Source organism: Vitis vinifera, chromosome 15, assembly GCF_030704535.1.
Source record: "Vitis vinifera cultivar Pinot Noir 40024 chromosome 15, ASM3070453v1".
Lineage (NCBI taxonomy): Eukaryota > Viridiplantae > Streptophyta > Magnoliopsida > Vitales > Vitaceae > Vitis > Vitis vinifera.
In genome coordinates this window covers 560841-577052 of record NC_081819.1, presented here as the reverse complement: position 1 = coordinate 577052, position 16212 = coordinate 560841, and positions in this window count along the sequence as shown.

The window sequence follows — 16212 nt, the reverse complement described above, 5'->3', positions numbered from 1 at the left end:
AGCTCTTTTAGCTAGTGCAGAAGTTAATATGAACCAAAATTACGCAGTTATTGGTTGTATACCTCAATTTTGTATAGATCTTAAGGAATTCACAGAAAAAATAAAAATAACTGTAAATACTAAAGGTTATGATATGGAAGTAGGAAGTAAAAACCTTAGCATAGCTATAGGATTTATAGGAAAAACTACTAATGCTTTAAGTTTAAAATGTATGATGGAATTCGATGATATAGTAAAAACCTTTGGAAGTAAGACAGTAAATATGATAGAAGCAAAACCTGTAAATATAGACTATTTACTAGGACGAGAGTGGGAATTACCTCAAATAAATAAACCAATAATAAGATATCCAACATCCAGTAGCTTATATGAAAACTAAGATGGAAGTGCAAGTATAACCTTTGGAAATTATAAAACTGTAAATGTAGAGGTAGAGTCAGATAGTGAGATAGAAAATGTAAATGTTATACAAGAAGATATTTTACTAAACATTGAGACAGTAGAAAACCTATACAAAAACTCAGAGTTAGTAAATATAATGTTAGAAGAATTTAGTAATCCAATATTACTAGACGAACAAATGGATCAAGAAAACTTTGCTAATATAATGTGTAACAACTATACAGATGACCAAATAATAGAACAACTCTATAAAACCAATTTAATCAAAAAACTTATAGATATAGAAATGATAAATCAATTTACTATTCAACCAAAAGTTAACGAAAACATAGAAATAATCTCAAACGAATCAATAAATACAATAAATGAAGAAAAAGAAACTGTAAATGTAAAAAGTGAAATAGTAAAATATAATAAGCCGTATAGCAAGCCAAAAGGACCTCAATGGAAAACTAAAACAGAACCTTCTAGTTCTTTGCAACCAATATACGAATATAGAACAATATTAGATATAGATAGTGCACAAGATCTTAGAAAAACCATAGAAAATTGGGAGCAATCTTTAAATTCAGCAGGTGTGGTAGTATCCTTTGAAAATCAACAAGAAATTTATGAATTTTGTAAAAGCACCCTTAGAGGAACTGTACTACAATTTTTTAGAAACATGGAACAAGAAAACAACAGTTATTTTCAAGAAGTCAGAAATAATTTTAGCATATCTGTATTTATAAATCTAATAAAACTTTATTTTTTAGGAACAACACAAGAAGATGTAAAGGAACCTGCAATATACCTTCATAAGTTAGAACAATTGAAATTATGTAACCTTTCATATATAAGAGAATATGAACAAAAATTTAGGAAATATGCAATCCTTGCTAGAGTAGACAGAACCCCTGAATATTTAAATAAATATATATTAAAAATACAAGGACCCGTAGGACTTAGATTATGGAATGAATTTACAACCTCCGAGTATAAAAACTCTCCTTATATAGGTGCTAGAATAGAATTTGTAAAAAATTGGTTAGAAAGAGAATGTGTAAGCATAGGAGAAAGAAGTCAGATAAAGAAACAAGACATAAATCAACAACTTTGTAGAAAATTACATATAGGAGAAAATCTAGATATAGGATGCAGAGAATATAAGTTTAGAAAACCTAAGAGATATAATAAATTTTTAAGAAGAAAGTCAAGAACCTTTTATAAAAAACGACCATATCATACAAGGTATAAAAAACCTGGAAAGTTTTGGATAAAAAGAAAAAGAACCTCAGAAAGAAAAAGACAGTGTAAATGTTATTTGTGTGGTCAGGAAGGCCATATAAGACCTGAATGTCCTGAACTTAAAAAACCATTAAATGAACGAAATAGAAAAACCCAAGTAAAAATAAACCTAATAAATGAGTATCAGCTAGATAGTGAAGAAGAAGAACTTATCAGTGAATTAGACTTTGAAAGTGAAAATTCAAGTGTATATAGTGTAGAAGATAGTGAAAATGAAAAAGAAGAAATTTGTATGATTATTGAAAAAGAGGAAAATCAAGCTAAGAAAACCCCTTTAAATTTAGAAAACCTTGTACAACCTTTAGAAAGTAAAATAAAATCTTATAATATATGGAAAGATTTACAAATAATAATCAAAGGAAAATTTTCAAAAGAAGAAGAAGATAGTAGTTCAAAAACTAAGGACACAGAAGAACACACAGAAAAACCAAAAAGTCTTGTAAAAGAACCAATGAATCCTGAAAAAATAACCATACAAACAATAGAACAAGTAAATATGGCAAATAAAGTTAAATCTATTATTTTTCCAACAACAATTAAATTAAAAACCATAGAATTAAAGGTAGACGCAATGTTAGATACTAGAGCCAGTAAAAACCTTTTATTTGAAACCTTAGTACCTCAAGAAGATCAGCAAACATTAGTTCAACCAGTAGAATTAATCCAATACAATCAACAAAAACTAATACTAACCAAGTATATTTCAAACGTACCAATCATAATTAATAACATAACCTTAGTATTACCCCAAACTTATTTTGTACCTACTATAAGTTTATATCCTTTTATTTTAGGTTTAAATTTTGTACATTCTTTACAAGGAGGGATAACAATACAAAATAACCAAGTTAGTTTTCATCCTAAAACCACAACAATTGTTTATACAAACATGGAAAATGTATTAAATAAAAATCATAATGTAACATCTCATCAAATTAGCAAAGTGGAGGCACAAAAGGATAGCATAATTAATGACTACTCAGAACAATTAAGAAATGCAAATAGATTAAAAACCCTTATATTAGAAGCAGAAAAAATAGGAATTATAGGAAAAGACCCACAAAAACATTGGAATAAAAATAAGACAACTTGTAAAATACCAATTAAAAACCCAGATTTAATAATAAAAACTGCAGATATAGCATGCAATCTTATAGATACAAAGGAATTCAAAATTCAAATAGAAGAACTGTTATAGAATAACCTCATAAAACCAAGTTTCAGTCCCCATAGATCCTCAGCCTTTTTAGTTAGGAACCATAATAAAGAAAAACGAGGAAAAGCTAGGATGGTTATTAATTATAAAAGATTAAATGATAATACATATGATGATGCCTATAAAATTCCGAACAAAGATTCTTTAATTAATTCTATTCAAGGATGTAAATATTTTTCTCAGTTAGACTGTAAAAGTGGATTTTGGCAAATCAGATTAGAAGAGGATAGTAAACCATGGACAGCGTTTTCATGTCCTTGTGGATTATATGAATGGAATGTAATGCCATTTGGACTAAAAAATGCTCCTCAGATATTCCAACGAATGATGGATAATATTTTTGGAAAATATTCTTTTGTTCTTGTATATATTGATGATATTCTTGTCTTTTCATATACTCTTCAAGAACACATAAAGCATTTAGAATTGATTTTTGAAAAATTAATTAGTCATGGATTAATAGTAAGTAAAAAGAAATTGAAATTATTTAAGACTCAAATAGAATTTTTAGGATTAGAACTAGAGGATGGACAAATAAGAGAAGTTAAGTTTTTAATATCTGTGGTTAAATCTTTTACAATAGTTCTTAAATTATGTAATTTATCACAAGTTTCTCTAAATTCTTTACGTTGAGAATACAACCTATTATTAAGTTCTTTTACACGATCATAATCTATATTATATATACCAGGAGGATAAGGAATAAAAGACATTAATTCCTAATTCATGTTAAGTAAGCAGAGCAAATAAAGATTCAGAATAAATTAAGCAAAATTAATCAGACTTTATATGGGGTAAGGTAAAGTTCGGTACTCTGAAAATCAATTTGAATCTACAGTCTCCTTTCCTAATTAATATACTGCAATACACAGAGAGAAGCTCTGATACCAACTTTTCTCATCACCAGTCACTTTTCCCAATAAGCAGTTTCAACAACAGTTTGTTAGTAAAGGTTCTTAAAATCTCCGTTAGCAATGAGAGTTCAATTAAAGTTTTTTATTGAATTAAAGTGTGAACACATTTATTACTATCATTAAAATAATATAAACATTTTACATCTACTTAATATTTTAATATAAAAGTTACAAAAACATATTAAATTAACATAAAAGTTTCAAACTTTATTAAAATAACATAAAAGGTTTCAGACATTTTGAAAAACTTAATATTTTAATATAAAATTTTTTCAAACACTTATTAAAATAATATAAAAAGGGTTCTGTGCTTATAGTTAAAGTTTTTTAACATATAAAATTAAGTTTTTGAAATCTTGAACGTATAAAAATTAAGTTTTTGAAATCAGATATCTCAAAAATTCAGGTTAAAATTCAAAAATTTTAAAACATCACTTCGTGTCAAGGTAATACCCCCCTTCTGACCAGACATAGTCTCCCTAAAACGCCAATTTTCCGGCAAAAATGGGTTTGAGGTCAAGGGTTAAGACTAAAGACTCTAGTTTTAAAACATGATTTTACACCCAAAATTTTCTAATAATAATAAATAGATGTTGAAAGTTGAGTTAACAATAATGATAATAATAAGATTTTGAGAGTTGGGATTAATGATAATAATAAATAATAATAAATAGATTTTGAAAATGTGAATTAATAATAATGATAATGATGAGATTTTGGAGGTTTGGATTAATGATGATAATAATGATAATAAATAGATGTTGAAAGTGTGAATTAATAATAATGATAATAATGAGATTTTGAAAGTTGGGTTAGTAATAATAATAATAGGGTTTTGAAAGTTTGGATTAATGATAATAATAATAATAAGATTTTGAAAGTTGAGATAATGATAATAATAATGAGATTTTTGAAAGTTTGGGTTAATGATGATAATAATAGTAATAAATGGATGTTGATAGTGTGAAATGATAATAATGATTAATAATAATGATAATAACAATGATAATAATAATTAACAATAATAATAATGATAGAAACCATAATAATAATAATCAATAATAATAATAATAATGATAATAATAATTATTAATAATAATAATAACAAGGATAATAATAATTAATAATAATAATAAATGATAATATGCATCCATCAAGCCCAAGCCCAAAAATGTCAAATGGGCAAGCCCAAGGCACCCAATGCCTTCACAAACTTGGGCCTATCATCTGAGTCCAGCCCACTAAAGCCCAAGTCCACTCTCATTCTCCCTTTGGGCCTTTCAGCCTGGCCCATATCCATCATCTTGGATTGGCCCTGAACTCTAACTCCATCACAGGCTTGGATTGGGCTCTAACTCAAGCCCAAATATTCATCTTCTCCACAGCTCCTCTCCACTTCAGACGACGACGACGGAGGAACTGGAGATGAGAGGCTTCGTCGGAGCCCTCGAAGCTGGTCCAAGCTGCCCGCTTTATGCGCCGCCGCCTCGATTATCGCCACCCGTGTCGCATTCGCCGTCGCGTTCCAGCGTCGGCGTTCATGAGAGGAGCCCGCAGCTGCAACTTGGTGTCTGCACCCGAGGATGGAGCCAGCAGTCGCGGCCTTTACAAGCGCGTCAGAGGCTTCCTCGGTCGAACTTGGCCGTCTGGGGGGGAGTTCGCCACGTGCATCGCCGACAATGCTGCTGTCACCGAGTTCCTATAGCGGGCGGGCTGGGTAGAGTTGATGGCGACATGCATGGGATTTTGTTTGCATGGGAATTCAAGAATGCGTGAGAGATGGGCATGAAAATGAGTGGGGGTGCTATTGACAGTGTGGGCGGCTGGCGGTGATGGAGAGTGACCTTGATGGAGACTCGGGAAAAGGTTGGAGAGATGGGTTTGATGGAGGCTCGGGTGTGAGCAAGGTTGAGTCCAGTGTTACCAGGTGGGGCAATGACATCAATATGGGCCACTAATCCAGTACGGGCAGGAGCTCCAACCTTGTACTTGGCCACCTCTTCGTCGACCTCCTTCAAATCACCCTTCGTGAAAATCGGACCCACATTACCCACGAGAAGAGGAACGAGATTGAGGAAAACCGGGTTTCCAGTCTTCTCAGCACGAAGCCTGATGGAGTACTTCACCATGGCGAAAACAGAGAAGCAAAGAAAATAGGAAGGAACACAGAACATGGAACGTTTTACAAGCATGCCAAACCCGTTTTACTATCTCATCCATGAATCTAACATTCAGTGGATTAAAGTAGAAGATGCTTGCTGAGGTGAAACATTAAAAGATAGTAAATTCTTTAAAGGTCAATCTGATAATCATAAAAAACACAGCAGCTCAACAAGTAGGGTTGAACTCACGGAGAACAAAACAAGGAGAAATTGAAATCTGAGGGAGCCTACGAAAAAAAACTATAAAATGGTGATACCGAAAAAAAATACCTGTCTTGCTTTGGCGACCACCGGGCTCCTTTCTCCAAGAAAGACCAGCCAACAGCCTCTCCTCTGTCCGATCTCTTTTTCTCTATCACTCTGTTCTTCTCCCCCTCCTCCAGAGAAGCCCCCTCTGCAGATATCTCCCCCCTTTCTTTTTCTTTTCCCTCTTTTCTTTTTTAGCTTCTCCTCCAAGCCATCTCCGTACCCCCATCCCATCTGCCGCCCGAGAACAGCCCACTTCAGAGGAGTCAGAAAAATAGCAAAAAGAATAATCATAAAAAAAACTCTCAGCTCCTCGGGGGGGGGGGTCTACAATTTTATATCAATTATATACTAACGTCCTGATTTTGGGTTGAATTATGTAACTTTTATGGCCTTTGGCCCTATTATATCAAGTAAAAAATTGTGGCTTCTACTCCATGTTTTCTTTAACCCTTTATTGTTTTTATTTTTATTTATTTGTTTTTTCTTTTACTCCTTGTTTTCTTTAGCCCTTTATTGTTTTTGTTTTCTTTTACATTTTTCCTTTGTTTCACTTTCTCTCCTAATATCCACTCTTATGTTTACTTATTCAAAGCTTGCTCCCAACATGTGCCTACAATTCACCACCTCATCATTCCTATTTTATTAAAATTATTATTATAGTTATTACTTTTGAAATTTTTAAAATTTTGAAATTTTAAAATTAAATATTTTCAAAAATTATAATTTTTTTTAAAAAAAATGATAATTAAAATTTAAAATAAAAAATTGATTAAAAAATAAAATAAAATAAATTTTGAAATTCAAAAGTTAGAAATTTAAAAATTAGAAGTTTGATTAGAAATTGAAAATTATTTAAAAATTAAAAATTAAATTAAAATTTGAATGAAAAAATTAGAAGTGAAAATTAAAAGCAAATAACTGATATCTTAAATTTAAAAACTAGAAATTAAGATATAAGATTAAAATGAGCATGTTGTTGTTAGTGAAGCCCTTCAGGTCTGGCTTAAGTGGTGAAAGGGATGGGGATAGCTTGTAGGAAGTTCCAAATTCAAGTCCCAATGAGTACAAATATTTACCTATCAAAAGGAAAGAAAAAAAAAAAAAAAAGAACTAGTGAAATATGAAAAAGTGGAGTGAGATCTAAACGTTTCTTCTCTAAAGAGAAAAACCTTATTTCACTCAACGATGGGATATGAGAAGAATCTCTAATCTATTTAGACTAGGGATTCAACTTATTTATTTTATTTTATTTTTAGTCCATCATAAAAAAATAAAATCAAATCAAATGGTGTCTACACATTAAAACCCACACCACACTTAATGACATCCCCAAAACTAATAAATAAATATAAACTTATCTAATCACTTTAATGAGCTAATCGAAAAAAAGGCAACTAATAATTTGCAATTAATCAACACATATGGGCCTACTTTAATAATTTCCTAACAAATATCATTTTCAAAAGGTAAAAATTCAAAAATCTTTTCTAATTATATAAGAGTAAGACCACTTTCAAATATATATATATATATAAAGAGATAAAAATTTATTATTTGTAGGTAATTTTTTTTTCTTTTTATTGATATGATACCACTTGAAAATAAGAGTTTGAAAATATAATTTTTTTTACTAATGTATGACTACTTCCAAAAGCATTTTGAAAAGTGAGAATTCAAAAATATAATTTTTAATTACGATAAGAGTAAGACCACTTTCTTGTTGGGGCTTAAGGGATACAATAATAACAATCAAAGATATCACAATGAGATGAAGGATATTTAGCATCAATGAAGGATTACTAACTTCAATGGGGGATAAGGAAGATATGTGGGAGATATGGAGGACGAGAACTGTATGGGCATAATAACTAATTTTTCACTTGTACCAATCCAATTTGCTCTACTACAACCACAACAATAATACAACCAAAACAATAATAATAAACCAAAGATATATCAACAAAATGACATTATACACACAAATTTCGTAAGTCCTGTGAAACTAGTAAAACAATAGGAAAAATAATACGAACAACATATTTATTGAAATTAAAATATTGTGGGGTACAATCTCAAATATAATATTTTTTTATAAAATAATATTTTCTCTCTTATTCCTTCGTTTCGACCATAACTTGAAGAACAATGACAAACTTGTTTCCTTTAATTTGAAGATCTATCAAGGGCCGAAATGACTTTTTTCGAATGAACTTGTTGAATGGTGAAGAACACGTGTGTAGTCCTTTTATCGTTTATCAAACTTGCAGAGAGATTTGATGAAGTTTTTTCTTTTGTTGTGAAATCTCTTTCCCGTACGAAGTTGCCTTCGGATTTTCCTTTCTGAATTTTTCTGATTCCTGAATTTCTCCTCCTTTTTTCTTGAAAGAAGTCACCTCTGTTTTTAAGTGAAGGTAGAGAATTTGAATTTCAAATTTTCAAATTTTGGTTACTTAATTCAAATGATTTAGTTCCTTGATTTTAGTAACTTCTCTTCTTCCAGAGGTTTTACCAACAAGATAATGATTATAATGATATATTTTTCTTATTATTATTATTATCCTTGGAGATTAGTTTCCTTTTTCATAGGAAACCTATCCGTAAAAGGATATTTATTTATTTACTAATTTATTTTGAAAACTAGTGATAATTTAATCCACTAAAAATTTTATGTCTACGGACACTACATGTAACATGGAAGAACTCTTATAAATGAGGGGAAAAAACAATGGAGAAAACTTCTTCTATTTCAACCAAAACGGAAATACAACCCCTCACTAGTTTCTTTAACAATGGAAACTAGTGGAAATATACCAATACTTGAGATGAAAACCTTTATTTCACAAATTAAAAGAAGAAGAAGAAAGTGTATGACAAAACCTTCCACAATGGTTGAAATATGAATCTCCACAAGCAAAGTTAAAGTAAATCACTCGCAATGAACTTCACCTTCAACACTCTTGAACCCTATAATGGTGCTCTAAAAATCAACCCATGCTTTCTCTCTTAACTCATAAATTAGTTCACAACTACCTTAAAAGTTGTTGCCCATATTGAGCTGAAAAAAAAACATAATGAATAGCTCAAAGTAGGAAAGAAATAAAATAGGAAAGAAAGAAGGGCACCATGTAGCACGATAAAATGTGAGAACATCTCTTTTATAGTTTTGCTTTATTGGGTGACAGTCCCCCTTTAAGGTTAAAGGATAGTTTTGGAAGCATGTATGAAGTTACAATTTTAATGCATGATTTGGGGATTATTTTCCTCAAAATATACTTTCTATTAAATCCACTTTTTTAAGGTTTTTAATTCATCCATATTTTTTAAGTAGTGCACCTTCAAAATGTACCATATTTATTATATAGTCCATATTTTTTTTAAAAAGAAATTTATTTTAAATATTTTCTTTTGCAATGTAAACATGTTAATCAAGCATTGTAAGTTGCCAGATTTGCAAAACAAATTCAAGAAAGACATGTATATATCAGTTAACTTCAAAACTCATTCATTTCCTCGGTTTAAAATAGTCCATGGAAAAATAAATACAAAAGAAACAATTTAAGGATCTTCCAAAAAATAAAAATTCCAAACAACAAAAGAAAATTTCAAGAATCTAAAATCCAAGATAACATGCAATACCTTATCAATTCCAAAATAAGCAAAAAAACAAAAGTAAGAATCAACAAAAGGAAAATAGTTCCTAAACTCCATTCAAACAACAACAAAAAATTTCAAAATCCCTAAATTACATTAGAAAACAAAAAAAAAAATCCTTAAATTACATATGAACAATAAAAGCAAATTTCAGGAATCCAAAATCTAAGAAAACATGTTATATCTCTAATGAGTTCAAAAACAACAATTACAATAAGCGTTAACATCACATTACCTTAGTTTTTTTATAAGATCAACCAAACCCTTTTGGGTAAACAACACAATTCCTGAAATATTTGTTTTAACTGTACCAGTGAATTCAAAAACAATATGATTAGTTGGTAGATATGATTCTTATGTCATACACTATAGGACATAAATGTTACTTTAATTGGTAGTGAGAATTTTGAGTTTTTGAATGTGACTTTTGTTTCATTTTATGATTAGTTGGTTTTATGCATATGAAATGCAGGTATACATGAATGTTGGTATGCTTAACATTTATAAATCATGTTTTATTGTGTATTTACTTTACTTTTTTTTTTTTTTTACTTTTGGTGGGTTTAATGTGTTTGATGCATTATATTTTTGTGAAGATTTGATATACACATATTATTGGATGATACAAAATAATATGATTTTTATACTTATGGACAAAATATATGCAAGTTAATCTTATTTGTTAATTTATAAGCATTAACCAACCATATCTTCCACAATCATCTATAATGATGTGACATCATAACTCAAAGGTGATGCATTTAATCTAACACTATAACTCAAAGGTGATGCATTTAATGTGATACCTTATATATCTCATACAGTTATTGGTGTTACTTCCAAATATGCCACCATTTATTTACTTTGGTGTCACTTCCAAATATGTCATTAATTGGTACCCTCTATGGCGTTAGTGGATAAGGTGATGTTATATTATGGCAACACCGTATGTTTATAGTGACTCGTTATAAATGTCACCATATATCTTTTCCCTTGTTGTCCTAGTAGACAATCTAAAAATAAATAAATTGAAGAAAAACCATCATTTTACCCCAAATTGAAAGAGAAAACAGAATAGAGAAAGAAAACGAGAGAGAAACCTAACATTAATTCCTTGTACCTCCGACGGCTTGAAGATTGGGGTATTGAAGCCTCTTCTTTGTCTCAACAGGTAGGTTCATCTTCTTCGACTTATTTTTCTCCCATCTCAATATCTCACTTTCTCTTCTTACTTCTCTTTCACTTTATCCACCACTTATATGACTCCATTTCTTTTATAGTTTTTGTAGACCCCCATTTTTTAGAACGACTTTCTTGGGACTTTTTTTTCTGCAATTGGAAGGAGATAGCATTTTTTTAGGGAAGTATCTTTTTCAACACTTTGAGGAAACACAATTTAGATTTTTAAGGGGTGAGTTGGCAGAAAAGAGTGGGAGACAAGGACTTTGCATAGAGGATTTTCTGTGGAAAATGTGGTTTTGGATGTGACAAACAAAGTGTGCAGAATGGATTCTGCAGAGGGGTGGAGGGTAATTTCTTATCTTTTTTTTGGTTAGATAGTTAGTTAAAGAGGCAGGTGTATTGGGCAGCAAGGTTAGAGAGAGAAGGGGGGCTTGGGCAAAAAAGAAAATAAAAAAATGAAGATTTGGGAAAGGGAAAAAGAGGAGTTGTGGGAGTAGAGAGGAGGTTTCTTATAATAATGGAAGACTTGTAATTATGTAGTTTTAATTTAAGTTTTAATACAAGGTGACTTTAAGTGGTGACATTCAATTTGCATTTACAACACAAATCATTTAAGAAAGAAAAGAAAAAAATAAGATAGTCTTATGTAGAATTTCAAAAGTCATTCAAAAGCAAGCAACACCTTCAACAACTATTTGAATTTAAAATCAATATATCCTTATTCATAATTCCATTTATAGAGATTTGAATTTAAAATCAATCTATATTTACCTATAATTTCATGAATATAAATAGAAAAATTATTTGAGGAAAAAAAATAGAAAAACTATATGTGGAAAACAAGAAAAAGATAATAGAGTTGTCTAGAATTTTTGTTGTGTTCCAACACTCAATCAAGCAACATCTTTAACTTGGAAGATAGAATTAAGAGGCTTATATATTCTATATTCTAAAGAACAATATAAAAAATATTGTAGAGAATGGTACTCATATTCCTTTTCTTTTAAATATAAATTTATCAAACAATCTATATATACATTCTTTTCTATTAAATATAAATTTATTAAACAATTTGTGTATACAAATCCTATTGATTTGAAAAATCTTTTATATTTGTATCATGTTTACTTTTTAAAAAATGGAAATAGCAATTTAAGTTGGACTAAGTTTATATCTCAATTTTATATATTTTGTAAACATTAAATTTACAATTATTAATATTTTGCATTTGATAACTATCATTTTTAAGGTTTAAGTGAAGTTAAAATGTCAATACTATTGGATTTTATATTATACATATGGACATAAATGCATTCACACTGGTTTTGGTTTTAAACTTTGATTTTGAACGAAATATTTCAAGGTTCCTACCATTGCCTTGACTGTGAATAACTAATTATGGATGTTGTTGGGAAAAGTTGGTATCAGAACTTTATGTATATTGTTAGTATATTACTTAGGAAAAGTGACCGTTGATTCAAATTAATTTTTAGAGTACCGAACTTTATCTTACCCCATTAAAAGTCTGATTATATTTGCTTTATATGTTTATTTAGTTTGCATGTTCATTTAGTTTGATATGAATTGATGTCTTTTATTCCTTATCCTCCTGATATATATAATTTAGATTATGATTGTGTAAAAGAACTTAATAATAGATTGTACGCTCAATGGAAAGAATTTAGAGAAACTTGTAATAAATTACATAATTTAAGGACACTGTAAAAGATTTAACCACAGATATCAAAAACCTAACTTCTCTTAAATATTTAAACGAATACGAAATAGCTATACAAGAAGCCTTTGACGAACTTTTTGCTACAAAAACCCTAATTAAAAGAGAAATTATAAAATATTATATTGATAATTTATATGCTAGTTCATCTAATTAGAAAATATTAAAAACTAATGAACCCTCCTCTGCAAACCCAAGAGGTAAAACAGTTAAAAATTTCTAGTAGAAACGCAATTAAAAATAACAAACGTAGTATTACAAGAACATAAGAAACAAATTCAGGAAGAAAACCAAAATAATATCAATTGTTTAGAAGAAATCCAGAAAAGACAGAAAATCCTTAGAAAAACTAAATACGGTCTTAGGAATTAGAAAGGAAGCTAGAAGACTTTAAGAACCATAATTTGCTAAGAAATAACCTAGATTATATTAAAGAACAATTAGCTAGAGAAGAAAAATTTGTTAGAAAAGAAATAGAAATAAGGTTACAACAACAAAATTTAAAAGAAACATTAGAAAAAGTTAACCAAAAGGTAGATAAACTTTTAGAACAAAGAAATACAAGATCATCTGAAGAACAAAAATTAAATCATCTTTTAAAACAATTTGAAAACTTTAGTTTAAGAGAAAAACCAATAATTAGAACAAAATGAAAAATAAATCCTTTTCAACCAAAAAGTTTAGCAATAAAACCATGAAAATGGTAGAAACTATAAACCCTAAAGATAATGTAAAAGAATTTATTGAAGAAAAATTAAAAAATGCAGTAAATGAAGTAACACTTTACAAAAAATGATTAGTTCAAAATCCTAAAATAACTAGATTTTTAAACCAACATACTATAAGTTCAATAGGAAATATTGTATATTTAGACTTAGTATCTCCATAAACAAAACATAAACTATTAAAAAATAAAACCGATAAATATATGCATTTAGGGATCATTTTAATAGGAATAATAGGACTTCATCGTAAAGAAATTGGGTACGTATAAATATTAACCTTTTAGATACTAGAAGCAATATAGTAGGACGAGTTCTTTTAGCTAATGCAGAAGTTAATATGAACCAAAATTACGCAGTCATTAGCTGTATACCTCAATTTTATATAGATCTTAAGGAATTCACATAAAAAATAAAAAATAGCTTTAAATACTAAAGGTTATGATATGGAATTAGGAAATAAGAACCTTAGCATAGCTATAGGATTTATAGGAAAAACCACTAATGCTCTAAGCTTAAAATGTATGATGGAATTTGATGATATAGTAAAAACCTTTGGAAGTAAGACTGTAAATATGATAGAAGCAAAACCCGTAAATATAGACTATTTGTTAGGACGAGAGTGGGAATTACCCCAAATAAATAAACCAGTAATAAAATATCTAATATCTAGTAGTTTATATGAAAATCAAGATGGAAGTGCAAGTATAACATTTGGAAACTATAAAACCGTAAATGTAGAGGTAGAGTCAGATAGTGAAATGGAATCTGTAAATGTTATACAAGAAGATATTTTAATAAACATCGAAATAATAGAAAACCTATACAAAAATTCAAAACTAGTTAATATAATGTTAAAAGAATTTAGTAACCCAACGTTACTAGAAGAACATGTAGTTCAAGAAAACTTTGTTGATATAATGTGTAGAAACTATACAGATGAGCAAATAATAGGACAACTTTATAAAACCAATTTAATAAAAAAACTTATAGATATAGAAACAATTAATCAATTTACTATTCAACTAAAAGCTAAAGAAAACTTAGAAACAGTCTCAAATGAATCAGTAAATACAATAAATGAAGAAAAAGAATTTGTAAATGTAAAAACTTAAATAATGAGATATAGTAAGTTGTACAGTAAGCCAAAGGGACCTTAATGGAAAACTAAAGCAAAACCTTCTAGTTCTTTATAACCAATATATGAATATGGAACAATATTAGATATAAACGGTACACAAGACCTTAGGAAAACCATAGAAAATTGGGAACAATCCTTAAATTCAGCCGGTGTAGTAGTATCCTTTGAAAACCAACAAGAAATTTATGAATTTTGTAAAAGTACCCTTAGAGGAACCATATTACAATTCTTTAGAAACATAGAACAAGAAAACAATAGTTATTTTCAAGAAGTTAGAAATAATTTTATCATATCAGTATTTATAAATTTAATAAAACTATATTTTCTAGGAACAACTTAAGAAGATGTAAAAGAACCCGCAATATACCTTTATAAGTTAAAACAATTGAAATTATGTAAACTTTTGTATATAAAATAATATGAACAAAAATTTAGAAAATATGCAATCTTTGCTAGAGTATATAGAACCCCTGAATATTTAAATAAATATATATTAAAAATACAAGGACCTGTAGGACTTAGACTATGGAATGAATTTTAAACCTCCAAATATAAAAACTCTCCTTATATAGGTGCTAGAATAGAATTTGTAAAAAAATTGGTTAGAAAGAGAATGTGTAAGTATAGGAGAAAGAAGCTAAATAAAGAAACAAGACATAAATCAACAACTTTGTGGAAAATTACATATAGGAGAAAATTTAGACGTAGGATGTAGAGAATATAAGTTTAGAAAACCTAAGAACTGTAATAAATTTTTAAGAAGAAAGTCAAAAACCTTTTATAAAAAACGACCATATCAAATAAGATATAAAAAACCTGGAAAGTTTTTGATAAAAAGAAAAAAAAACTACAGAAAGAAAAAGACAATGTAAATGCTATTTATGTGGTCAGGAAGGCCATATGAGACCTGAATGTCCTGAACTTAAAAAACCATTAAGTGAACGAAGTAGAAAAACCCTAGTAAAAATAAACCTAATAAATGAGTATTAGGTAGATAGTGAAGAAGAAGAACTCATTAGTGAATTAGATTTTGAAAGTGAAAATTCAAGTGTATATAGTATAGATGATAGTGAAACCAAAATAGAAGAAATTTGTATGATCATTGAAAAAGAGGAAAATCAACCTAAGAAAACCCCTTTAAATTTAGAAAACCTTGTACAACCTTTAGAAAGCAAAATAAAACCTTATAATATGTGGAAAGACTTACAAATAATAATTAAAGGAAAATTCTCGGAAAAAGAGGAAGGCAATTCAAACCATAAAGAAATAAAAGAACCAATAAGTCCTATAAAAGAAATAAAAGAACCAATAAATCTTGAAAAAACAACTATACAAACAATAGAACAAGTAAATATGGCAAATAAAGTTAAATCTATCATTTTTCCAACAACGATTAATTAAAAATCATAGAATTAAAAGTAGATACAATGTTAAATACTGGAGCCAGTAAAAACCTTTTATTTGAAACCTTAGTACCTCAAGAAGACCAACAAACATTAGTTCAACTAGTAGAATTAGTCTAATATAATCAACAAAAACTAATATTAACCA